The following is a 27,693-nucleotide window of genomic DNA, read 5'->3' as shown; positions in this document are numbered from 1 at the left end:
ACCTCTAATTATTATCTGTATTGTAACTTCCAAGTAATCTCTTCTCCAGAGCCTTCATACTGTCTTACCTAATCAAGCAAGAGGTTTTCCTAATGTTTCAGCACGCTCATGTGTAAAAGGAAAGCTGTTCCAGGGCTTTGTGGCTCCTGAGCAGGTGGTTTTTCCTCTAGTGGTTGACCAGGGACGTTGAGCTGGTGAAATACTTGACCTTTCCTGCCTGGCAGACTCCAGCAACACTTGTTCTGGTGCTGCAGTGTCAAAATTCTGGCTTCCTCTTGGAAATACAGTTAGCACTGGAAGAAGGTACCCGCTGGAAAGCAGCGTGGGGGTTTGGGTATCTTCCTCTGCCACAGGTGCAGGGTGGCTGTGCTGGCTCCTCCTAGTCTGTCATGCTCTGAAAAAAACTCAAGGAACAAGGATTTCTTGAAATGGCAGTCCTTGGCTTGCCTGCTGAGGTTGCCAGAGGTGTAAGGTGCAGGGGGTATACAACCCCTACAAGAGCAGCAATCATCCTGGTCCATAAAAGAAGCTGCTGCGCAATGATGGCTTCCAGTTTCTAGCAAAGTGCAAGAATTGCACCTTGCTAGGTAAAAGAAAAAAAGTGTGATGACAACTTAGCATCTTCTCTACCAGTTCTTAACACAACCTATGTGAAAAGCAGCAGCTATTTCTGTTCCTTTTGTTTTGTCCCAGTGTATCTATTATCTTGTACCATGCTATCTCCATGTCATAAAACATGCTCATTGTTTTCATTTTGACCTGTAGATTCAGAATACAATTCTGTCTCATTTTAAGTTTATTGCTAATTCTTTTATTGAGCAAGACAAAATATGGTAAATGTTATCAATGAATAATTGCAGGAAAACTTAAAATACTTGCCTTCAGGACGCTGTAGGGTCCCCTGTGAGATGCAGTGACTTCTTTAGATATAAAATGTAATTCAAATTATTGATGTTGGATAGAGTACACAGTGTGGGATTTGTGTCCTGCTTTCATCACATCCATAGCTTCCATGTGAGGCTTGCAAAAGGAAGGTCTATGAGGTTAAGCAAGGCACAGAGCAAGCGTTGTGTTTGGAGCACTGGTATATATGCTGACACTTGGTGCTTTGGTTTGGCCACGTATTTTAGTCCTTGCAGTAGCAGTGGCCTTCCATAAACCAGAGATGGGAAAAGAATAAGATGTTGAAGTGATTGACCCTTGAGTGAAGAGATGCAGCACACAGAGCTTGTGAACTGAGCCCATGCAAAATGTGAGCATACAACACCGCATGGAGGGATAAGTGTGTTTGCACTGGAGCAAGGGTTTGGTTTTTATACACTAATTGATGAAATTGATCTTTCATAAAGTAGATTTGGAGTCTATCTGCTCTTGTTAAAATTGGTAGGGTTTTTTAAGTTGCTTTTGGTTCTGTCTGTGTCAGAAAAGATGATAAAAGATGTGGAAAGAAGTGCTTGGGCTTTTCAGAAAAGCCCTGAAATTATCATTTTACCCCTTTGGCGTGTTAAAACAGCAAATGGTAATTTCTGTGAATCATTAGTATCATTCAATGATGTGAAGACTAGTCAAGATTGATACCTGGCTCTTCTGTAATTTGTGTTAAGCTCCTAAACCTTTTAAACTGTACTAAATTTGGATTGAAATAGCCTTACACTACTGTAAGACAGGACGGGTATTTGGAAATGTGGTTGTGCTTTACTTACCCACCACTAACTGCGATCAGATTTGATGTCCCCTCTTAGAGCTGACCTCATCAATGTCACAAAGGTCAGAGCCAAGGCGTGTGGCCCCTGTGTTGCCTGGCCGTGACATTTCAGTGGCAAAAGAACTTCAGTGTTAAATGGAGGAGGAGGCGGAAGGGACTGCAGGCTCTGCTCTACAATTGGGGATCTTTATCTTATTAAAAATGTCTGGGCAGAAGCTTTGTTGTTCATCTTTCCGTATAAGTGGATATATTCTCATTGTCTGCTGTGAAGAGGGATATTTTTAACAGCTACAGAAAGGTCCTTGGGGTACACGTGTACAATAATAATTTTTGGCTTTTAAAGGAAATCATCTGTAAATCCCATTAGTTATCATTTTTCAATTTCCATGTTTCTAAGCATGATTTAACTTCAAGTGTTGCAGTTCTTAAATCTAATTAAGGAATCGCTTTTAGCTCCCATCTGAAAGTCAACCCATTGCAGATTGTTTGATTAAACTTTGGAGATCAACGAATTAAAGCCTGTGCCCGTTGCGGTGTGAAGGAGCTGCAGGGATGCTCCTGAGCTGCGGTGCAGAGCTGAACGTGCCCATCCTCTGTGTGGGAGAAGCAGACCTGGCCTTGCACCGGAGGGAGGTGAGAGGGGGGTGCTGGGCAGATTGCTGGGTGATTCCCAGAGTTTGGTCCTTTGCAGGCTTTGTGAGCTGGTGGCCCCACATTGTCCCCCTCTCTGGATGGGAAGTGGTTGTTGGAAGTACTGCTCAGGTCAAGATGCTGGGGATGACGATCAGAGCAATCAGCAGCCCCTCTTGCAGCCTGTCTCAAGCTGTAAATTCTGGTTGCTGCGAAAGAAGAGTAATGACCCACCATCATCTCAAGCACTGCTACTTGTGCTCTGCTCCTTACAGCTCATCCTCACTCCAAACCTCTCTCGAGGAGAAAGCCAGGGTTCAGCTGGGGTCCTGCTGCTGTGGGGCCAGGACAGCAGCGTGTAGGACTGGCAGTGGACACCCCTTTCCTGGGAGATGCTCCCTGCCGAGGGCACAGGGCCATGAAAGCAGCCTTAGCTCTACCCTGGGGTGGTCCCCACGGTCCCCATCTCCCGCAGAACAATGCGCTGGCCTCCCCCTCCCGCTGCGGTGGCGCTTTGTGCTCTGCAATATCCGATAGCAGAAGCCATGGAAACAACCGCTGACGGTGGCTTGCAGAAGGATTCGTTAATTAAAAGATTTTTAAATTATAATAAAGTCGCTATCTTAAATCCAGCAGGGATATTGCGAGTGGTATCCCGCTCCACCATCGCTCTCCAAAACTGAAATGCAGCTGGAGATGAAGTGCCCCTCTGCACCCAGCTCTCTTTTCCTGTTATATCCCTTGTGATGGTGTGCTGAGATATTAGTATTAGCATCTCTGTAGCTGCAGAGGTGAGGGCTCAGTTCATCCCTGTGGCCACCCATAAGCTCTGCTACGACCCAAAACTCCTCATGGTGTGAGGCAGCGTGGGGTTCGTCCCCATCCTTGCTGCAGTCGGGGTTTGGTGGTGGAGCCGTACCCAAGAGTGAAGCTGAAGTAAAAGGATGTGAGTGAGTGTGGGGGTCTCACAGGAAGCAACAGACTGCCTGTGTGTTTGAGGGCTGGAGCCGTGCGATGTGTGAAACTGAGCATCGCTTCCTGCCTTTGCACGCAGGAATCACACAGTGCAAGGGGGTTGTGAACCTGAGAAATCAGCAGGCTCTGCTAAAAACAGCTCGAAATGTCGCTTAAGGAGCATCTAGAGCATCTTTTCTTACAGGAAAGCATCTATGTGGAACAATGTAAGGCAGGTGAAGCAGAAGCTGATGCAGGAATGCTCCTGGGGAAGAAGGAGCTGGTGCAGGTCTGATGCTGGCTGATAGTTTCCTTGGGGTAACTGTGGTGCAAGTACCGGCATGGTGGTATGGCTGCAGGAGCTGGCCCTGCTTGCTCCTGGCAGACCCCATGTGAACTCTGAGAAAGGGATATTTAGGGTTTGTGTGGACAAGCAGGCAGGTGTGCTGAACCCCCACTGTGTCAGGGCTTCTTTATGAGCACGCTTTGGTGGTTCTCCCCTCCCATCAATGAATAAGCTGCAAGTAGCTTTTGCCAGTGTGCAGCGGCTCTGATGGCTGATACTCAGTGCTGAGAGATTCAAATGTGTGGTATGCAGAATAGGAAGAATTAATTTGTTGGTGTGTTCCTTCCTTTGGAAAAGGACAAACAACCTGGACATTGAAAAACTTTTTTCTTCTTGCACTCTTTTACATGGAAAAAATTCAAAATTCTGTAGACTGTATTTAAACTTTTCAGAGGAAAGTTTAAACTTATTGCAAGGTTGAAGCCTCTCAAATTCTTATCTGTTACTTTGTTCTCATTCTTATCTGAAATTAACTTTTTCTAAATCAGCCTCTTCTCCCAGAAAAAATAATTGATTCCAGCCAATAACAAATGTTCATCTTTATTTCATTGGCTTGTATCTTGGGCGGCACAAGGGACAGTGAGTAATGGCTCAAAAATACCCTGCTGTATAATGTAAGTAAACCACCCCATGAATCCAGTTAAACTCCGTAACCTTCAGAAGTTAAAACCGAAGGGCTTAGACCCTGCCCGCAAGTAGAGTTGAGCATGCTCCAATCTTTTTGCTTTGTCATTTTCACATTAATCTACCCTTAAATGCAGATACCTGTATTGGCTATTTCTGTTCATTAGTGCCACCAACTAATTAACTTTACATTAAAATGAATGCATTAAAGGGAAGAAGTGTCCCAGTAACATACCTAGAGTTATAACAATGTTATGCTCCCCTGTGCTGGAAATGCAAACCAGACAGCTTGTAATTTACTTCCTAAGTGTCCTAACCTCCAGGAGGAATGAAATGAACTGTATGAAGGAAGGAAAAACAGAAGTTACACTGGTCTGTCTTGTTGAATAAAGCAATTGATAGAGTAATTCTTTGTGAACAGCATAACTTATTTCATTGCAGAATGAAGCAATGTGCTCGAAAAATCACTGCTCTCTTTCTGGCAGGGTTGTTTCCACATCTAACACCTACCGCTGCCACTCACAAGGGTGCTTATGACAGTTGAAAGTTGCGTTAAAAGGAAGGAAAGCATCTCAAGCTGACTCATTCCAATAAGTGAACAATAAGCCCCGGATCCTCTGACAAGGGCATGTAGAAAGCGTGTGCTCATGTTTTTCCTTTGCTAGCGATGTGAAATAGGAGTAAAAGGGTTTTTTCCCCTCGTTTCCCCCTACAACAGTAGGAGTGCCATAGCACTGCCCCATCTCATTTCAGACCTCTGCCTTCTGTAAGTGCTGGCAGCTTTTCTTCCTTGTGATATGCTGCTCTAACCAAAATATTCCCGAAGTATTTAAAAACTGGTTTTGAATCAGGTGCAAGTGCATGTTGATTGACTTGACTTTATCAAACTAAACAAATTTCAGATTACTTTTCTTAAGATTTCAACTAATAAAATCCACTTTATCAGTAGTGTTTCACAACTAACCTGTGTGCAGGTATGAGAGCAGGCAACTGTTTTATTCTGGGTTCAGACCAGAACAAGGGTTTGCTTTCCGCATTTACTGTGAAAGTCAGATGCAAGTCAGAAGAGAAAAAAAATAAAAATAATAAAAGACCATTTTTGCCAACTGTTGAGGCTGGGTTTCAGGAAGAGCCACCCCTGTGCGCTGCACACAGCATCCGTCTCCAGCAGAGATCAAATCATGCAAGGGTCTTGCTTTCTGGCTCCTGGGCAGTGCTGAGCTGTGGGGCAGGGAGCGAGCTCTTTGTTGTGAGGCACAACACATTCCCACACAGGCTTCATGTCAGGCTTGGGGGCCAGGCTTTGCATTTGTCTCCCAGCTGTGTGGTGGATGAACCTGCTGAGGGTCGAGCTGGAGGCTGATGATAAACAGAGGGTTAAAAACTCCCAGTTGTGTGTTGGGATCAAATGCGTGGCAGTAACAGAAATGGGGTGGAATTGTAATAATGCATGGGTCTAGTTCAGATGTGAGCCCACAAGTGGCTCCTAAACAGTGCCACCCCTGAAGCAGATGCACTGGTGTAATGTCCTGCATGTGGTGGTCTAGTTCACTAACTTGCTCTGTCTTCGTAGTTTGTTAGCCTTTGCAGGACGATTTGTGTGGTTCACTGCCACGCTTACTGAAAAGGAAGGGCCTCAAGTAAATGGAGACACCAGCCTGAAGCAGATGGGATGCAGCTCCATGGGATAAGTGAGGATAGTATTTATCCAGGGAAATGTGCTGCCCAAGCAGGAGACAGCTTTAAGGCATGTCTTCTGTAGCCTGAAAGTGGCACAAACTAGATGCAAGTCAACAGGGACTGTTGCAAGGAGTCATTGCACATAGGATGCATGAATTAGTCCTTTTGAGTTGGCTGATACCAATAAGGACTCGTGGAGAATATTTGTGTGCCTGCTTTGGGTCACAAGACTTGAAGAAAGATGCAAGGAGGTGGGAGAGGTTAACAACAGGCACGATGAGGGATTTAGAAAATAGGATGTAGGACAAGTTGAAACAATACAAGCTGTCACCAGGTCTCTTTGCTGGGCTGTGTGACCTTGAAAGGTACGAAAGTCTGATCAAAAGAAGGGAGTAACCTGTAATCTGTCTGTTGTGAGCAGGATAAAGAGCAGTGCATCACAGCACGGCAAATGTAGGTTAGGTTTGAAGGAAACACTTTGCAACAGAAAATAGAGAGAACCTCCTGTGGCAGCCTGGGCCATCCAGCACTGGGAAGTTCACAAATGATGGACAAGTGAAGGGGATGGGGGCTTCCCAGGGTCTTTGGGCTGTGTTGGTTTCCAATTCTTTGTTGTTTCATAGGAGAAAATTACTGCTGTGAGTGTGATTCTTCCTATATGCTAGGGGATGGAGGCGAGTGATGTGGGGAGGTGGCTCTGCCGGACCCCTTCAGCATATCAGGGCAATTGCAGATTACAGCATCAGCAGGTAGCACTGCTCCTCTTGAAGATATTTCCTTCCCTACCTGTTAATTTCTTACATTTTTAATCTCTTTTGATTGTGGGGTTTGTACTTTTGTCTAAGCAGTATTTTTCTATCTGATGTACACTGTATAGAAATATTATCAGCACATCTTCTAGCTTTAATTCTGCATTGCCTCGTTTTTTTTTTTTTGTCATGTGTCAGGTCACTAACATCACTTCAGTAGGGTTTTATAATTGCATTTAATATGTCACTTACTATGCACGCCTCATCTGATTTCTATGGCAATAATGAGATAATTCATCTGTGCTGGGTTGCACAGTCAGTTGTGTGTTGATAACGCATTTAATTTTACCGAGTTTCAAAATCTTGGCTGATTTTAGAGAAGGGTTCGAGCTGAGATAATTTTGTATTTTAAAATACTTATCAACTCCAAACCCTTAATGCTAGCTTTCTCTTTGTCTTTTCACATCGGGCAACTCCGTCCTGATCCATTGTCACTGCTGTCTCCTGCAAAATTTTACACAGAGAATTCGTACAACTTCTGTCATTTCATTGATAGAGGAGACAAAACAAGAAATTCTGTGCTAATGTTCATTAACTGCTTAGGGCTCACCTGGGGACAGGGTTGGAGGCAGGGGGGAGGCAGCCAGCTTTTCCACTATCACTGCTATCACACAAGCCCTTCTAACTCCCAGTGATGAAAGCACAGCGAACAAATTGGTGGGGAGGTGGAATATTTTCCGTGATTTGACAGGAATTTCTGGAGCTGTGCTTTGTCATTTTAGCCTGAGCGAGAGATACATTTTTTTGGAATATTTTTAGGTTTTACCCACTTCTTGAAGTACTATATTTCGCTCCTGTACAACAGTTTGGTTGTGAAGTTAATTGCTCTTTTATTTTACAGTGACCTTGACTGTATTCCGTAGCTGAAGAAAAGCGACATTTAGGTTTTCTAATTTAAAAGCACAAAAGAGGTTGGAGGAGACAGTGTTAGTACCCAATTCGCATGCCAAGAAAAGGTGCTTATGTTAAATTATAGGCTGCTGAAGCTGGGACCGAAGATAACATTATTAGACTTTTGCAATAAATATGATTAATGGGACAACAGGGGTATAATTTGGGCCACCTCTTGTGTGTGCAACTTATTTATTTTCATGGGTAGGATTTTATCATTTAAATCAAATACATGCATGCATGTATTCCCTAATCTCTCCCTCCCTCTATTTGGAGGTTTAAAAGGTACCTTGTCTAAAAATGTTTGCGTTTTCCAAAGCCAACTCTGGCAGAATTTTTGGTAGAAGTGGAATTTCCCCTTCTGTATTGCCTCTTCCTCAGATTAAGATCCGCAAGGTTTGGGAGAATACAGGTTATTCTTTGTCACAGAAAACCTGCCTGAGATGTGAGAAGAGTAGTCAGAGTGCTGCTGGGTTTTGAAAATGTGAAAGGGGAGGATGGAGCGAGTGCTCTGGCTTGTGCTGCACGCTTGGAGCGGCTGCCACGCAGGACTCTGTCTGAAAGCCTCGTCCAAACAAGTCATTTAAATACAGAATTGTTGCTTTACCAAAGCTGCAGTTCCTGCAAGATCTTTCATGCCTGCGCTCGAGACGGATGGATTGTAGTGTGGAAAGCTACAACGCATCTTTCAGTAGCCACTTAACCTCTTTTTAGTGCAAAGGGAATCAAAACACAGGACAGCATTTGCAGTAGCTTGTTTTTTGTCAAGTCTGGAAAGAAACTTGGAGTCCAGCAACAATGCTTCCCCTGCCTTACCTCTCTGAATATAGATAGGTGTATGAATTTCCAGCTGTTTTTAAGACTGAGATAAGGGAAAAATATCCTTTCACAAAACCAAGGGCTTCTTAACCTTTAAAAGCACAGACGTGGAAGACAGCGGTGGATGGTGGCATCGGCATGATGGATTGGCACAATTCCCATGCCTCCCATGGGGTCAGCGGAAGTGTGCATTATTCTGACATGCCGCTTTTGAGGGGAAATAAAAGTCTTTTAGAGCCCTAAATCATCTTTTGCAAGCAAAGATCAGAAAAGGTTACTCTCGCAGCTGAGATGGACCTATCAGCTATTTTCACCTCGAAGCACTGCCGTGCGCTTCTTCTCACCATTTCCTTGCCCTGACTTCAGTGCGTGGCACAGATCGGTGCCTTCGTTGTGCTTGTGTATTTTTCCCAGTATCTGTGTGCTGAAATTCTGCGTGTCTGTCAGCTCTCCCCTGGGAAACAGCTGATTTCTGTATTTTGGCAAACCAAAATGTAAGCTGAAAAGAGTGTTTTTCAAATACCAGTGTGGCCTGATAAGCTGAGAGTTCTTGACTGTGTGCTTGTGTCTCTCAGCAGGGTGTTAATCACCATCTTAGAAATGGAAAATCAGTTTAAAAGGCCAAAAGGAGAGATTTGGCCTTTCTGAAGTTTGAAATATTAACGTGCTTTCCTTAAGGGCCTGGAAAACCCTTAACTGTTAGCAAGATTTTGTGAGGAATATGAACATTAAACAAAGGCGCTGGGGGCGCTTTTCATCTTGGTGGAAAAAAAAAAAAGCAACATTTTAAGCCTATGGATTCCAAATGCTTTCTGCTTATAACCCTACCTGCGGGTGGTAATTGAGCATGGTCCAAGAACTGCAGGAGGAGCAGCGGGACAGACATCTGTCCTGCTTGTGACCCCTCTCGTGGCTGCTGTCACTGCTGCATGTGGGACTTGGGGCTTAATGTGCGACCTATTCCTCATACTTTTAAAGCTTACTTGGGCTTTGCTAACACAGCTTCACTTTGGAGCTTGGGCTGGTGCCCAATGCAGATTTGCCACCAAGTTTTGTGTGCTCACCAAACACGTTGCTGCTGAGGTGGTGCAGTGGCTCTGCAGCTCCAAACATTGCTCTTTGCCCTTTCTCAGCCCTCTTTCTGTGGAGAATAAAATAGGAAGCACAGCTTCCTCAGTATGTCTTCATACCTCTGCCATCTAAGGATGGATAAAATATGTTTTGAAGACACGGGCTGCAATTGTTTGGTTTCCCTCCTGTAAAACTGGCTGCTTTCTTGGCTAAAATCCGGTGTCTGCTCTGGAATGGTGTTTGTAAAAACAGTTTTAATCCAGGCACGGTGTGTTAAACTGACACCAGCCCAGCAAAAGGTCTATTCCGAGAAGCGTGGCAGCTTGCGATGCTCTCTGCAGAAAGTGCTGTCTTGTAGATGCTTGCTTTTTAAGGGAACAATGCTGAATTTAAATAAGCAGCAGGAACAGCTCGGCTGTTTGATCCCTGTGCTGAAGTACATCCACATTTGAGGATCAAGACAACTCTGGAAATTCCTACATATTGAGCTGTTAAATGATGCAGAAACCTACAAAATGAATATACATACGGCGCAAAGGTGTTAGCCAAGTGCTGAAAGCAGAATAACTGCATCGGTCTGTGACAGAGCCTGGATGAATAAATTTGGCCCCTGGGAGTTTTCCTGGCTGGTGGGAGCTGCTTGCTCTGCCTGCTGCTGGCCCTTCTAGGTCCCGTGGAGCTTGTGCTCAGATGTTTGCACTATGGGTCTTTCCTCAGCCTAGATGGGTGCTCTGATTTGCCTCTGGTGTTCGAAGGGGGTTTCTTTGAAACAAAGAAGTGTTTCTTTGGAGAAACACTGGGGTGGGCTACATCCATTTTACTCTGCTGCCCAAGCAGCTTGTAGCTGATGGATGTGAGGCTTCATGGCAGTGGTGGACGGGTATGTATTTCCAGGGAAGTCGCTGGAGGGGGAAAAATGTGAAAATGTAACACTGTCTTCAAAAGGATGTGGACCCCATGCTTTCTACTGTCACAAATGTGGTGCTTAAAAGGGAAGCATGCTGGGGATTTCTCATTCCAGATATTAACATGGTCCTGTACCAGAAATGTAGCAAAAGGTTCTGATAACTCTACACAGAAAGCATCTTTAGCATCTATGTATTTGGGATTAGCCTTTTTTCTTTTTCTTCTTGAAAAGAAGCAAGTGAAATATTTTTATTAAACATCTTTACCATTTCCTCCTGTTAACTTATTAACTGATGAATGAGCAGATATTTGCATCTGGCTGGCCTGTAGATAGTTTTAAGTGTCATCACATCAAAAAAAAAAAAAAAAAAGTATCTGGGAACCACATTTAGCTCTTGAGTGGGTAGATATAGAAGAATGTAGGAATATCCTTAAAACTGATAAATGATAAAATTAAGGAGAAACTGGAAGAAGTTAATTTTAATTCCTGGCAGGCTGAGGTAGAACTACTTTTGTATATCTTGCTTTGCATGTGTTGAAGACGTGTATTTTTTCCTTATCTAGGATCGCTGTCAAATTATCAACTTGGGAAATGAGACGTGTGTTGAATTTTTACACCAGTGACAGCCTAAGGAAGGGATCGGTGTGGTTTTTGGTACCAGGTGACATGGCTGTACTGTGCTTTAGCAGCTGGCTTAGTGATCTCCAGGGTAAGAATTTCTTCCGCTTCATTGCCAGCATCCTCTTCCGAGGAAATCAGTGTGGACTTCTGCAAATAGCTTTGTCCTTTCTCAAATAGGCTGTGCTCTTAATAATCAGAATGAGTCGCAGGCATTCCATTAATTGTCCAGATAATTAGCTTTAGGCAATCTGGCGTTTCATCTTTGTCTCAGACTTAATCTCAGCTAGTTTTCGCTCAGTCACTGGCATGTGTAATTCCTCATCTATTTTGACATTTCTGTCGCATTAGCATTTATCATATTTCCATTCCTCTAGACCTGAGGAACCTTTAATCAATCGTACTGTTCTGTGACTTACTTATGCTACATAAAACGCATATCATTGTAACTTTTTGCATCCACTGACTTGATCAATGTGCATTTATTTTGCTAAAGTTCACTTGCAGCCTTAGCTGACTTTGTTTTTCTCGTAGCGCCTTCGTGTAGGTTGTTAAAATCTTCAGTGAGAGTTCTCCTTCCCTGGGCACATTTGTGGTATTTTAAACCTAACTTTGCATTTATTAATCCCCAGAACAATGCCAGATGGTGAAACCCAGGAATATGTGATATGGATGCATGTGTGCGCCCATGTGCACACATTTTATCTCTGTGCATGGCCGCACAGGCTGAGTTAGTGTGATGGGAGGTTTTATTAGGTAATAAAGCTGTGTTTCAAGTTATGCAGGTCACCTCAAGTGAGGACCAAAAAAAGGGGTTGTTCAGCTCCGTGCTGTATATTGCTTCGAGAAAAGCTTTTTAGAAAGCTCTGCTGTCGCTGGCGGGGAGTGCTTAGATTACTTTTCTCCAGAAGTTGGACAGCTTCTGCTAAGTTCAGACAAAAAAGAGAAACCGTTACCCTGTGTTCATTTGGAAAACTGTGAACCTCCCAGTTAGTTATATTGGTCCCAAAGTGCTAGTCTGAAACACTGCATGGGCATCAGGGGCTAGGCCTTAAATCTGTCACTGCTTCCCTAGGTATTGCAAGCTTTGTGTCTGAGGCTAGTAACGAGGTAGAGAAATTTGGCAGTAAAAGGAGGGAAGCATCTTTCTGCTAAGTAGACTTTTAATTAGGTTTGGAATTGCTGAGAAATTCAGAACATTAGAGCAAGGTGAACAGGAGGAGCTACATGTGCAGAGGAAAAAGAAGTGTGGTGCCTTATTGAAAATGGGGGAAAGATTTCTAAAAGGTGTGTGCATTAGTATTCATTGTAGGAAAAAAAAAATAGCGCAGTTGCTCTATACACTATTGATTTTTCTATCCTTGGTTTGTTTTTAAAAGGAGAAACACTGCTGTTTCTTCCCCTAAGACCAGATCTTTCCCACTGCCTTGTCACAGAATCACAGAATCATTAAGGTTGGAAAAGACCTTCAAGATCATCTGATCCAACTGTACCCCTACCACTTATATTTCCTGCTAAAGCATGTCCCTAAGTACCATGTCCCCATGTACCAAGTCCATCCTTTCCTTAAACACCCCCAGGGACGGTGACTCCACCACCTTCCTGGGTAACCCATTCCAATGCCTGACAGCTCTTTCTGAGAAGAAATGTCTCCTGATTTCTAACCTGAACCTTCCCTGGCACGACTTGAGGCCATTCCCTTTGGTCCTATCGCTAGTTATCTGTGAGAAGAGGCCAACCCACAGCTCCCCACTCCTTCCATTCAGGTGGTTGTAGAGAGCAATAAGGTCGCCCCTGAGCCTCCTCTTCCCCAGGCTAAACACCCCCAGTTCCCTCAGCTGCTCCTCACAGGACTTGTGCTCCAGGCCCTTCACCAGCTTTGTAGCCCTTCTCTGGACATGCTCCAGGGCCTCGATGTCCTTCTTGTAGTGAGGGGCCCAAAGCTGAACACAGTACTCGAGGTGCGGCCTCACCAGAGCTGAGTACAGGGACACGATCACCTCCCTAGCCCTGCTGGCTACACTATTCCTGATACAAGCCAGGATACTGTTGCCCTTGGCCACTTGGGCACACTGCTGGATTGCGTTCAGGCGAGCATCAGCCAGCACCCACAGATCTCTTCCTCTGCACAACTTTCGAGCCACCCTGCCCCAAGCCTGTAGCATTGCATGGGGTTGTTGAGGCCAGAGTGCAGGACCCAACACAGAGCCATGTTGAATCTCATCCCATTGGCCTCTGCCCATCAACCCAACCTGTCCAGGTCCCTCTGCAGGGCCTTCCTACCCTCTGGCAGGTCAACACTTCTCCCCAGCTTGGTGTCATCTGCAGACTTACTGAGCGTGCACTCAATTCTGTCGTCCAAATCATCAGTAAAGATATTAAAGAGGATGGGCCTGAATACCACTGGTATTTGCCAGCTGGATTTCATTTCATTCACCACCACTCTCTGGGCCCAGCCATCCAGCCAGTTGTTAACCCAGCAAAGAGTGTGCCTGTCCAAGCCATGGGCTGCCAACTTCTCCAGGAGAATACTGTGGGATACCATGTCAAAGGCTTTGCTGAAGTCTAGGTAGACTGTCAACAGCCTTTCCCTCATCCACCATGTGGGTCACCCAGTCATAGAAGGAGATGAGGTTGGTCAGGCAGCACTTGCCTTTCATGAACCCATGCTGGCTGTCTTGCACGTGTTATGTGATTGCACTCAAGATCTGTTCCATTGTTTAAGGATGGAGGCAGTGGAGCAGAGGAAACTTTATCACAACACAAGTGCCTTGGAAGCTGTGCTAGGACAGTGACCTTCCCTCAGCCAGAGGGAACTGATCTATGCGTGACCGTCAGTGGGGAAAGCACCAGCAGCATGAGCAGCGTGGCAAGCAGAGCACTGCTTCCATGAGGCCCACCTTCTCTGCTCACACTGGCACCACTGTGGGCCGAAGCTGCACCAGGCATCGTGCAACCAAATGGCTGCCAGTATTAAAGATGCTGTGTTTCTGCATAGGCAACCTGCGCTGTGCTGCTTCTGTTTTGACAGGAAAGTCCAAGGGGGCTTCAGAGCTTCTGTGTGGTGCTGCTGTGAAAGATGTAGCCGAGGTTCAGCCGTGAATGGGCTCACATCAAAAGGTGCCTGCTGCTCAGGAAGGGTGTCACATACAGACATGGATTCAGGGGATAATAATATATAGAGCGCTGGTTTTGCATGTAATAAATAATGCAAAAATAAGTGCCTAACTTTCTCCACGTGAGTAATCCTTCCTAAGCACATCATGGATTTGGAACCCATCAAATTCATGACTTCATTGATATCAAGTTGCTGTGTAAGCCATCTCAACAGTTTTAAGTGCAGCTATACCATTTTAAAGATCCTCATCCCCTTTGGGCTGATGCTGCAGCAGCTATTTTTTCCTTTTTTTCCAGGGACGTAGCATAATAGATGCAATTTTCTTGTTTAGGGTTCAGTTTCTGAAACGTAGTGTTTGTAGCTTTTGGTAGAGTTAAATGGGGCTCACACTATAATCTGTTCCTTCTTGTGTATGATTTCTTCTTCAAATATACTGTCACTTCATGGCAAGATATGTTATCTTCTATAGTCTTTTAGAGTTTGGTACAAACTGTTCAGAAGTTCCAGGCTCAAAGGTTTTACTGTAACTCATCCAATCTCTTTCATAACAACATAAACTTTTCACCCACTGGCTTACATGGGGCTTTGTTTGGTCTAACAGGAAAAAAAAATTCAAGGCCATGTTTACTTTTCTTTTGGTAGAAGGATTTACTACTTGTAGTGGAACTTGATAGAGTAGTAGTTAAGTTTCTCTCCCTGAAAGATTTTAAAAGCAGAAGGGACTACTAAATTATTTAGTCAGCATAACACAAGCTATAAAATGTGATTTTCAGCTAGGTATCTTCCGCAGTGAGTCCCCCATCTGTAATATTGAGTGCGCCATACAGTACCTCAGATGTTGAGGATGCTGTTGAAGCAGCATGGTGATGAAGGTGAGGAGCAGACCAGAGCCAGCTTTGGCAGAGATGAGGTAGGGAGGGGTAGGAGGAGGCTCGGAGCAGCACCTTTTCGACCCTTTTGGGTTGAAAAAATATATTCCTTTTTGGCCTGTTCTGGAGCAGCTCATTTTCTTGGTTCATTTACCGAAGGAACAGAGACAGCGTTGGTTACTTGTCTGTTCCTGTGGTGTATATGTACCATTTGTTTCTAATAAGGATGACTTGAAGTCGTATGAATTCTTGTGCTTGCAGATGACTCTTTCTCAGCCTCCCCACGCACTTTGCAGCTGTGGGAGGAAGTATTTGAACACAAATATGATTCTGGATTTATGGAGGCTGCTCGTGTGAGTAGAGTTACTTATTTGCATTACTATTTGCCGGCGTAAGCTCATGCGCTGTGACTCTCCGTGGATTTGCTCCTGCCTTGCACAGCTTTCATCAGGGCAGCAAACCTTCACTCCCGTGAGCTTGCAGGGAGGCATACAAGCATACAGCAGGTTTGGCTTCAAGCTGCAGCTTCAGCAAGGCTTTTACGCCTCTGCTTTTTGACATCTGGACTGAGAGCTTTACTGATTCATTGCAGGTCTTCCTGGAGTACGAGGTGAGATGCTGCGTCTCTGCCACATGTGTGAGTGCTAGATAGGCATTCAGACAAGATTACCTGAAAAATGGGCTAGGGAAACTTTAAAGCCGATGGAGCTAATCAGCATCCTGCATGCCCGGTCTATCAGGCACATCAGATTCACCAGCAGGACAGAAATCTGGCGTGCGGGAAATTAGGGTCAGGAGTGACGGGTGGGGAGGAGAGGGAGACGCTTAAGAACCATCCAGCAAGAAAATGGAAGGAGTCAGAAATGCATTTGCTGATGCTGCCTGTCAAAAATCAGAAGCTGATGCATGCTTATGAAGGGAGATGGGTTTGTTTTTTACTTGAACGTCTCCTAGGTTGTTGTTCTGCAATGGCTGGACAGTGTAGCACAATGAGGTCCTCTGATTCTTTGGTTGTCTTTGTGGTACTCTCCTAAATTATAGCCATAAATCTAATAAATTAAAGTAATAAGATTTAGTACTTCTTTGGGGGTATGACAGCAAAAATTTGCCTTTAATCAAGAAGTTATATCTTCCTGAAATTTCATTTATAGGCTGTTTCCTAAAATTGGGAACTTAGACTATTTCCTGTCAGTCTTAGTCTGCACTATTTCTCCTACGTTATTTAAGGGTATTAAAATTGCATGGCACATACACTGTACCAAGTTTGATGAAAGAAAAGATTGGTCCTGACTTTACATGGAATTACACACTAGCCATTATTTATTGTTGCACTTTATTTCATTTGGGAAACAGGATTAACTCAGATGAGTACTCTCCGACGGACATTTCTCAGTAATATCCCCTATGCTATTTAACATATTTTGTAGATCTGCACATTCTGTTTCCAAAGAGCTCATTTTCCATTTCAATTGAGATGTACAAAGTCACCTTTTTAAATTACAAGAATTTATCATGATAAAATAGAGCTTTTTTTTTTTTTTTTTTTTTTTTTTTTAAATCATCAAGTGTATTTCTGTCTCCAGTCAGGCTGGAGGGAGTTGAGTAAAAATTTCCAGACAAATCCTTTCTCTCTGTAAGTCTCCTCTGCAATATATTTGTTTCAAGGCAAAAAATCAAATCCTTAAAACTGTAAAAAGAATGTTGCATCAGGAAGTTGCAACCCTGTTAAAGTACTGTAAAGTGAAGTATGAGTCTTGAGCAAGTTGCCGTCATATTTGGGACCTTCCTTTGACTGGAGAGTCTAGTAGGGTAGTAAATAGTAAAGCAATTCCTCTGGTAATTTGACAAGTAGTAGCCTGGCTTAATAGCAAAGTATGTTCTTGGGAGAACGTATACATTGATCACAGAAAGCATAATTCTTTCTGCAGGAGCTGGTGGTGGTGGGGACTGGGACTGAAGACCCATGAGTCGTGGCTGGGTTCCACCTCTGTGCATCACGGTTACAGCAGTGGCATTTGCATGGACGGGTGAACGCCATTTGATTCAGCTTGTGCTTTCTCTCTCTTGCATCAGCAAGGCTCATGCGCTGGTTGAGATCTTCTAAATTCAGCACTTCAAGGGAAAAAAAAAAATAGGCCATTTGAGGAACTGTGCGCAGGAGGGCTGTAGTTCTGTTGCTTAGCAGAAAGGCACCATGCGAGGCTGTAGTTGCCCAGATCTCTCTACCAGGTTTGCCACGGTACTGTTTCCCAAGGTGTCTTTTCTTTTGAACCTGTGACGAGGAGTGGGATTGTTCCCTTAGCAGCCCTCGTGTGTCCGAAGCCCAGCTGGTCATCCCCATCTCTCACACCTTCTGGTGAGTGCTCGACCTGAGGGCTGATCTCCTGGCCACGGTGTCATCAGGAGGCTGAAGCCCTGGTGTCAGAAATGGTCTCTTTTGTAGTAAGACAGCCCCGGATGAGAAAATTTTAGCCAAAACAAGGAGTGACCTTGTCATTTATGCTGGGTGCAGTAATTTTGCACATTTTCATAAATGTTGCTAATGCGCTATTGCTGCCATATGAGCCGGTCCTTGCTTCGCTGTAGCACAGCACTGAGCTGTTAATTATAGGAGTCAGAGGAGAGGTACAGCTGCAAATCTGCCCCGTCAGGATTTATCAGGCTCCATTTTGTAATCAATGGTTTATTTATTAAACCATCAGAAAATCATGCATGCACTCTGGCCACGACAGCACGCAGCTCTGCTGGGGCATTTTGGCTGAATCGATGGAAGCAATCATCTGCTTTACATCAGCTATCGAACCCGCACGGGTCCTCCAGTGATGAACAGCTTTATCGTCTGCATGGAATCGACTGCTGCCGATGCCTGGAGCTGGGAGGGTGGTGTTAAAAACACTGAATTTCTTAATAACTTGCATTTTCGTGCCTTTTTTTTTTTTTTTTTTTGTATCTTGCTCTGGCTTCCGTGAAGCAAACCAGAATCTTAACTCTGCATGGCTGAATCCCCTGCAATTAGGGAGAGGCTCGTGAAATGGGTTGAGAGGGAAGATGCTGGGAAGCACAACGGAGGGTGGCTGCAGCACTGCAACCGAAGCCTGCTGGTCTCATTGACCCGGCCAGAGGGTTGATTCTAGGGTCAGCAGATGACAAAATTTCAAAGCACAGTAGCAGCATCCTTTTATTTTTCAACCTGCTTTGTGTTTCCCTGCATGCCTGTGGTGGTTGATTAATTTGGGGAGATGGCAGGGGCTTGCCTTATGTTCATTTCCGAGCACAGATTTTAATGGGGGTAGCACGTCCCTCTGAAACACAGGGTGTTGGGGTAGGTGTTTTGTGTTCTCCTAGCTTTCATTTTTCTCTTACCAGAGCTCTGATAAAGAACCAGAGCCGCTAAAACTCCTGGTACCCACTGAGGGCAGCCCCTGTAACATAAGAGACCTCTTGCCTGAGGACATTTTGGTTGGAAACTCACTCCAAGGACCACCATCCTTTCCCTGTGTAATCATCATGGTTGTTACAACAGCAGAGGCTCTATTCCACCAGGCAGTGCAATAGTGACTAACTTAGGGTGGCACAAGGCATGAGGGATGCTCCACTCGTGGTGCTTGCCCTGTTGTTAGCAATGTGCCTGTGGATGCTATGAGGGAGGAACCTGGCTTGCTGTAAATCGTTTGTCTGGGGGTTAATTTCAGCCCCAACCTGTTTTTGACAGCTCGTTCACCCTAACGTGGGCTGCGGTACTGACACCATACCATTTGCCTGTTGTGTGAGGTCTGTTATTGACATAATGGGGCTTTATGGGATTAAAGGGCTTACTGCCAGCGCTAATTATTCAAAAGAATATATAGGTTTTTATAAGCCTCCAAAACTAGCCTTTATTAGATCTGCATTAATACATTTCAGCTCTTTGCCAGCAGTAATTCAGGCACACTGTTTCTTGCTTATGACCAGTGCTTACGGGAACTTAGAGGATTGGCAGGGAGACGGGCACGCAAGCTCGCACTGCTTGTTGCAGTATCAAGAAGCAGCTCCTGCAGAGTGCTGTTATCGGGGGCTAGTGTGTATTTCGTGCCATGCTGGCACAAGACACACTCTAAATGTCCCCTTGTAATGCCTTGGTTGGTATCCAGTAGTGTAATACTCAAGGAAAGACTTGTCAATGTATTATAAAAATACTGCTTTAAGTACTTACAACCCGTGTTTACTAATTTAATTAATTTCTCAGAATGATCCCTACAGCACAAGAGACAAGGGTACCCAAACCATGCAGCAGGATAAATGTCTGCCTGTCCCCTGGGGTGGCTGTTACAAACCAGGTGTTCACCACTCCAGGTGTTCGTTTTGGTCGGTTTTGTGCTGAATTATAGTGAGACTCTGCAAGATCAAGAGTTAACTAACTGGTGATTAATCCGACGATATCCTTCACGTATGTATCTACACTTAATGTTTTCCCCTCCGTTATGGTTAGTAATAGAAGCTCAGTGAATGTAAGAGTTGTGTAAAGCTGCAGACATTATCTTCTTTCCATCAACCCATTTTCTGTATAAAAGAGGTCAAATCACATTAGGTTTTTACCATTGAGATCCCAGGGCTTCAAAGAGAGCCCTGTGAGTCTGTTCAATGGAAAATGAAACTAAAGTAACGTGTACTTACATCAATGCACTAAGACCTGCACTGATTTCTTCTTTTTCTTGCATTAGTTTAGAAGAGAGAAGTTAAATATCTGATGATAAAAGTGGATGGTAAAAGATCATGAATGGAAAATGATTACTCTTTCAAACGTCTTGTTGGACAGCCAGTTATACAAAAGGGAAAGATTGTTACCTCAGAGTTACCGCCTTGCTCCTCACTTGGGTATTAAATGCATTCAAATTTATACTAGCCAGTTCTTTGGTGTGCAATTTGTGGGCATGTTGATAGGGTTTCAAAAAGTGCTTCTTTTTTTTTTTTTTTTTTTTTTTTTAACCCTCTGGGGACTCTTGATGCGCAAGCCAAGTGCTCCTACACGCATGATAGAGCAATTTCTTCGCTCTGGAAAGTGCTGCTAGATAGAAATAATAGCAGAGCAAACATTGACTTCCTCAGAATTGTTACTTGTTCAAATAAGGATACCATAACAAAACCGCACACTGGGTCAAAAGTGCTCTGCTCTGCGCTGATGAGAGCTCAGTAATTTTGGTAGCGTTCCAAGAGGAGGATGGAGTTGATAGAAAGTTGGTGCACAGTACAGAGCATAAGCTTATATCCGATCCTGGTCCTGAAAGTCACTTAGTTTAAGTTTTAAATCTATTACTAAATATTTTCCTAACACTTTAGGACTTGTTTCCTAGAATAGATTGGCAGGGCTTTGTTTTGGTCAAAGGACTCGTACTGATTTGCCTTCTTGCAAAATCTGAAGTTTGGCTGAGGGTTGTTCTTTTTTTTGTTTTTTTTTTTTTGGAAACTTAGCATTTTTTCACTGGAATTATTTAATGCGGTGCCAGTGGCACCTGGAGAGCAAAGGCATGTGTGTATATTCATTTACAAGAGGAAGAGCAGATTGCTCTTCTGTGTGCACTGTACACTATTACATGGCAATCTGTCAAAAAACTTGAACCCGAGTTAAGCGTGTGCATGTATATGCAGAGCCGATTTCAAGAACAGTTTTGCAGCACACACTGATTTCGAGGGGATTAATAATCTATGAATAAAACATACCCAAGCTACGTAGCAGCACTTTGGGTTTTGACACGGCGACTAGCACGTGAAATGCAGAGGCAGTGTCCGCCCGGAAAAATGACTGGGGGCAGGTCTCCTGCTCCTGCACGGCAGCACGAGGCCAATTCCCTTTGCGGAGGGGATGCTGTTACAAACCCAGGGAACATCCAGTTCAATCTGCATAGCATGCTGCAGTGTCTGCCTATTACCATGGCGCGTAAGTAACAGTTTCATACTAGCATTTTAAACTATTACTCCCTCCTTAAACCGTATGCTAATTTTCTTAGAGAAGTCTAATTGCTCTCTTTATATGCAGCTCCGAGTCAAAAGCTTAATTTCTCCCTCCAGTTGGATAATTAAATCATGCAACGTTCATCTCTTGTGACTCCTCCTGTCCCAGAAATCTTACATTTTTACTCTAGCTGTCTTCCACAGCGCACAGCCACTGACAAAGCCTTCACCTTTAATTTACTTGTGCCACTAAGACAGCAGTTTGTTTCAGTTCAGAAGTGAGGATTCATTTTCCTTTTTTGAGTTTCACCGCGTATTTCCTTCCCTCGAAAAGAAACCCTGTCTTTCCCACAAGTACATTCTCCAGGCATTGTAAAACAAAGGATTTTTTTTTTCCCCGTGACCTGATTTTGCAAACCTGCAAGTGCTCCTGTTTAAATCAGCAGCCTGGCTCGCGTGGGGTAATAGTTTTGGGAATGGATTAACTTGAAAATCAAAGAAGGCGATTTGAATGCCTTTGTGGCATGGTGTGAGGCATACTGTTTGTGGGCAGCTAGAGCTAGCGCTGCAAGAGCGAAGCTGCTGCACAGAAACATGTGGTCTCCTTGCTTCATTTCTTTTCTTCTTCTTCAAAAAAAAGTGCTTTTGAGAACTATGGGTGCTCAGCAGTGGATTGAGGAGACCCAAGCATGAGCAGCCCTACTAAAGCCGGGGGGGGCCACACGTATGCCAAAAGTGAAGACCACCTTAGTCAGCCTTGCTCAGAAAATTGGAAGGATTGAGCCCAATGACAAGGGTGAACATCTCTGAAGGACTTTTCCCCTGGTGTGCTTGTGGAGTTTTAAGAGATAACGGTTAGTTAATTTGTGAAGTGGTGATTCTGGTGTTGAAACGTTGGTTCTGAGGTTATTTCTTGGGCACAGCAGTACCTGTCACCGTAGTCCTGTTAACCGTGGCTGTTATGCTCTGGATAGTTTGCTATCCAGATTGATAGACTACTGTGTTAGGACAAGGCTTTGGTGAAGCAAGAGAAGCTGCAAAAAAGCACGTGAAGGGCTAGCTTTGTGCTCTGCTTTGTGTTAGGCTGCTGACTTGCTTCTGAGTTTTCAGAGTCTAACATGTCCACTGGTAATGCTGACTTTTCATTACGGGAGCTGCAGGTCAGCATCTTGGCATTTCCCCATTGATTTTTAAATGCCCATATTTTCCAGTGCCTTTCGTTCGTACCACTGTTCAGCATCAGTACTTAAAACGACTACGCCAGTTAAGGAGGTGCTCAGATGCTGCTCCCCCTCCTTCCCCATCTTCCCCAGTACTTCTTCCAGTTCTTAACGTTTAAAATTAAAATAAAAAATGCTTTGTACCCAAACTTGTACCCGATGGCATTTGTAGCATTGGCTTTCACGGGTAAAGCCCCAGCTGCTTTGGGCCTTCCCAGCTTAAATGGGAGCACAGAAGCGATGGAAATGTCACTCTCCCTGCAATTGGCAGGGGAGCAGAGGTGGGTGGCATCACAAGGATGAATTTTTTCCCTTCCCTTTGATTTTGAAATAGCGTCTTTGCTCTTGCAGAGGTTGTAGGCTCTCAAGAGAGCAGGTTTGAGCACAAACCTGCTGCTCTGTGCAGCTGATGGGAAGGTGGGCTCTTGCCTTGCGGTCTCATACCGCTGTAGGCTTTCTTTAAGCATCACTAATGGTTCTTCAATCGTTGTTTTATTGAAAAGTTGTTAGAGTGCTGCTTAAAGAATTGACTGTAGTTGAAAGAAGGGGCTGAAAACCCTGAACTAGTTTCAGGAATAGTGTGCTCCATGCTGGGGGTCAGCTTTAGCCTCTAGCAATAGGGTTTTTTGTGTGGACATTAGCCCTGAGACAGCGAGGAGCCGCATGGGAGGAAACACGGTGATACTGGGGCAGCGATTCTGCCAGAGGTCCTGTGTGCCTCTCAACAGGCCTGCTCCCGAGATCACCTGGGCTGTTGAAGCCACGCAGAGATGTGGACTAGGAATCCCTTTGAACGCCGACCTTTCGCTGTTCCCGTTTTAGTGATAAAATATTCAAGGGAGCAGAAAGTGACCCACTTTGTGCACTGCCTGTCAAAGCCAGCAGAAGAGGGAGAGTACAGCGAGGGCACAGGTGGAACCCAGCGAATACAAATGATTTATGGAGTAGCTGCTTTAAGCCTTTCCGATTACCTCTGTCATCATCCAGTAACATCTATTTATGGGCAGGAGCTTAAATTACGTTGTCTAGAAGAAATGGGTGACACCAGCAGCGCTGGGACTGATGCACAGGCCAGCATCTCTCCATCCCTCTGCTAACCTGCGTGTTTGCCTGGTGAAAGCCGTGCAACCCTGTGCTTCAGTTTGGCTTCTCCTTGCCCCACAGCTCAGTGAAGCAAAGTTAGATATTTGGTGCATCCAAATGATTTGCCATCTTTAACAGCATTTTTCTTGTAGCCTGGAAAGGAAGGAACTTTACCTGAGCTAGTTGCATCTGAGCAGGAAAGATGCTTGACACGGCAGCTGGTCACTCAAGTGTATGTTCTTCTCATCCAAAATAACATCATCTTCAAACAAGGTTTGCTGAAGGAGAGGAGGAGGTTGGGTTGAGCTGACCCAACTGGTTGAGCTGAAGTTATGTTAGCAAGAACCACCCAAACCAAAGGAATCAGCCATCGAGCTGCCCATCTGCTCCCAGTTTTGTGCTGCATAAGGTGGGCTTGGCACATACCTCGTCAGGTTGCACGGTGAAGGTTTTAGAGGGTTTCTTGCAACAGTAAACAGAACACTTTACACTCCTCAGAGGCTCAAAATATATTTTTTTTTCCTCCGTGGTGACAAAAGTATAGCCATATGAAAATTTGTAATTAAAAGTGATAGCAATAGATCAGCTAAAAATATGACCATTAGACGAGACTTAAAGGGTGTTACAGATCTTTTTCCTTTATGCCAAAATTTTTGAGCGTTTTCAGGAGTGAGAGCTATTTTGGGGAATCTTCTTTATCTTTCCTGTCACTTCTTAACTTTTCCATTAAACAGTGCCCTATTTCTGTTCAGCACACCGGAGAGCACGCGTTGCACTGGTGCCACCAGTGAATTGGAGCTGTGTCATCTTCAGGAAATGAAAAGTGATCAAATTCTCTTGTCGAGGAGGACGCTGGTTTGGAGAGGTTGCATCCCTCTTTTTATAAAAATAGAACCCAGAAATCAAACTTGAAGAAACTTGCGACCCAGATATAATTACATGCCTTTAAAACGTCAGGAGATACAGTTGGGTGTACGAAACCGCTTATAAGCAAAGAGCCTCCAAAAAACCACTGTGCTGTTTTTTCTTTCTGGGCACTTAGGCCCTATATAGTAACTGATTTTATGAAATCCAGGATAACTGTTAACCAGCAGAACTGAACTCTTCAGTTGCCTTAGTAACTAATCCAATCCAAGGAGGAAATAAAAATAGAATATATAATTTTAGAGCCTTTAGGCCCCTTGCCAAGCAAAATATTCTCACTAACAGCAGTCAGATTTGTGATTTGAATGGGTTTTCTTAATAGAATAGATTCTATTTGTTTTATGGAGATAAATGGTACTTGCTTTTCAAATCTGATTAATTACATATCCGGGCCATTAGGTCTTGTAGCTTCTGTACTCTTCCACAAGTTTATTTAACTAAAAATATAGCATAACTAAATATAATATAAATAAAAATGGAAAAAATGTTTTAGTTGCCGGCTCCTTTTCAACCTTAATCTGGTTAAAAAAACGAAGACTGCAGTATAACTCAATAAATCACATTAAATTGCCAGGAGGAATGTCATAAGCATCTGCTTAATTCAAGTGTGTTCTTTTTTCCGTATTGATTTGTAAAGCTTGTTGAGAGAAAAAAAGGATATTATTTTTCAAAAGTTATTATTGGTGAAAATTGCCATATCAACCCGTGGCACTGCTCATTCAAGCAAGGTAGGAACTTGGTACCTTTCAGTTGCTCTAAAAGGAATTCTCAGCCTGACAAAACATGCCTCCCATTTTTAAAATACGTTGTCAAAAATGTGGCATTTGTTGTCAGCAGTTTTAGAGGCTTGCGCTGCTCGTGCACATTGCCTGTGCTTTTGCCAAGCTTCGTACGCAAGCCTTTTGCAAATTCTGGTGAGGGTCTGCATTTTTTTCCCCCCTACAATTTTATCGGTGTCAGCAGTGGATGAGGGGCTTGGTGGACTGAGTCCTTCGTGTGTGAATGGCATTCCTGAAGCCAGCTCTCTTGCCCTTGTTCCTGAACAAGGTACGTGGTATGGGATCCTTTATCCCTGTACTTGTATCCTGAAACTTTCTCAATGCTTTGGGTTGTCAAAACAGAGAGTGCTCCTTCCACAAAACAGTCCGAGTACCTGCTTCTCAGTACGTCAACTCTGATCTAATTCCCCGCTCCTCTGAACTGCGCATTCAGGAAGTTTTTGGGTATTCCTTAATCTCTTCCAGTCCAGTAAGTGTTTTAAGGCAGGGCAAAAGGCAAAAGATATGGTTTCCTGTGGCTGGTGTGTTTTGCTTGAGGACGACTACATTTTTAAGATGTATGATTCAGCAGGTTTGCCGTTCCACTTTAGGATTATCATCCTATAGGGTAAAAAGCTAAATATAGCAGATACGTGCTCTGCACAGCAGCTTTAATGCATTTTGTTCAGTGCTTTTTTTTTTTTTTTTCTCTATGCTCATGGAATTTCAGGCGCTGCTATTCTTATTTTCAGCATTGTAATTTATTAATACAGCTAACAGGCTCCTCTGAAGCAAATTAAGATTTTTCATCATTGTGCTCTGAAAGAACGGCATGCCAAATCAAGCAGGAAGCTTCCACTGGAACATCGCTGTAATTAGTTTACATGCCTGGAACTAGGAGAAATGGAGTAGGTATGCCTGAGACTGAAGAACCAAGCCGCAGCAGCGCGAGCCCATTGTGTGGCTCCGCTCTCCAAAGCAGGGGTTTCCAGATGAAGATTTTATAAATAACTAAAAAAAAAGCAGGAGGTGCTCATTTTCTTCCCGGAGCTCCTGGTCTCTGCTGCCTTGGCAAGTTGCCGGGCCTCAGAGGTCTTGCCTGAATGTTTGTGTCTTACTGAGGATAAAAACAAAATGCAAGTGCCATGGTAAAAATGCAACTTGATCTGCTGCTATTTTTTTTTTTTTTCAAAGAAGTTCAGAAAACATTACATTAATACAATGATTTATGGCCAAAATGTATTATGCAGTTAATTCAAATAAATTGCAGTTACTCTGTAGCAAATAATTACCACCTGTTTCACATCTGCCTCAAATCCACTCAAAAAACAGCAATCTAGTCATCATTCTTGTATTATTTATGTAGTTTGATTATTTGCAGTCAGACTTCTATTTGCTTGCCCCATTTATAATAATTTTTTCATGCCTTCTGTACACAGAATGGCAAATTTAATAACCTCCTTAGGATTTGTTTAGAAAACCTTTCCAAATCTGTTTGCAGTGCATGACAAGGGCTCCTGATACACCGCAGATACTTGGTGGCCTTTCTCCTAATGAACCACGGCGCTGAGAGCGCTGCTTGCTGCTCTCAGATCCCCGTGGCTCCCTCTCCTCTTTAAAGCCCGTGCACGTCGAAGTGTCACCCACACTTAGGCAGTTTGCTGAGCTTTTTCACTCTCGGTTGAGACAGAAGCTCCTGAGATGCTTGTTCAAAGCATTTTGGGGCCAGGCAGATGCTTTGCTGAAACAAATGAGGGATTTTAGCAGGGACGGTCACCTCCTGTTACGATGGAAGCGCAGAAGGATGGTGACAAAAGCCAGATGTACCCTTCTTTAAAATTCTCAGAGCAATATGCCAGTGGAGCTTGTACTCTGTGATCTCTCAGAGCAAGATGTGCCATCGCAGCGTTTCCTTTCCATATTGCATTTCACAGCAAAACTGGGGGTGTGGAAGGGAGGGTGAGGGGTTACCTCCTTGCAGCACATCTAGACCATTCCCCAAAACCAGCTGAGCAGTGACTGGGGCCAGCATCCCTCTGCGGGGCAGGAGCAGCAATCAGAAACCTTGCCCTTAGCTGTGCAAGGATGAAGAGGAAAGAAATGGGGAAATAGAGCCCGTTACTCACCCACGAGTTTGTCTTCTCCATCATACCCAGCCCATACCTGCGTTTGCAGCTCTGATACCTACAGCGTCCCCTATACTTTAACTCTGAGGTAGGGTTGCTGGCCCCCGTAGATGTATTTCTGTATCAACACCCTCTCCCCTCATAAATTTTGGGCTTCCATGAAGGCAACTCGATTTCTGCAGTACCCCACCAATATGGCGTGGAGCTTGTGCCCCTTCTGTGTATGGGTGAGGGAAGCCTGGACGTGCATTTCTCATCCCCATACCCTGCTTTGGGAGGGGGGGGAAGGCGTGGGCTGGGGTCTCAACGCATCTGCGAGTGTACCAACCCCAAAAAATTGCAGACCTGCTAAAAGTTCAGCTTGGAGGATTCCGAGCGAACGAGTTGCAAACTCAGCAGCGCTACTGCATGTATTTGTGATACCTCTCACAACTGCCTGTCAAAATTCCCCATCAAGGCACGTCGTGGATTAGTAATTATGCGCATCTATTAGCTGAGCATCCATTCTGTCTGAAAGGCTTTGTGGCAATATCTCTCCAAAGAAGCGCATATCTCATCTTGGTGTCTGCTAGATGGCCGTAACACCTCCCCGAGGGAGATGCCTCTGATAACA

The 27,693-nt window shown here is 44.2% G+C and overlaps 1 protein-coding gene across 6 annotated transcripts in view; it reads left to right on the top strand.

Annotated features, from left to right (window-relative positions):
• LOC311430588 (uncharacterized protein) overlaps nt 1-27,693 on the top strand; it is a 64,304-nt gene that overhangs the window by 25,464 nt on the left and 11,147 nt on the right. Inside the window, exons 1-2 of one of the 6 annotated variants that reach the window (XR_014688889.1) lie at nt 15,486-15,651; nt 16,970-17,397. The exons of 3 other annotated variants lie outside the window; for them this stretch is intronic. The gene's annotated coding sequence lies outside the window, so the exon portion shown is untranslated. Of the gene's footprint in view, nt 1-10,999; nt 11,371-15,485; nt 15,652-16,969; nt 18,858-27,693 lie in introns of those variants that run through there. 2 more of the 6 variants (XR_014688890.1, XR_014688891.1) reach the window with 2 other exon arrangements.

Source organism: Aythya ferina (assembly GCF_964211825.1).
Source record: "Aythya ferina genome assembly, chromosome: 2".
NCBI lineage: Eukaryota > Metazoa > Chordata > Aves > Anseriformes > Anatidae > Aythya > Aythya ferina.
This window is presented reverse-complemented; position numbering and strand designations above follow the sequence as displayed.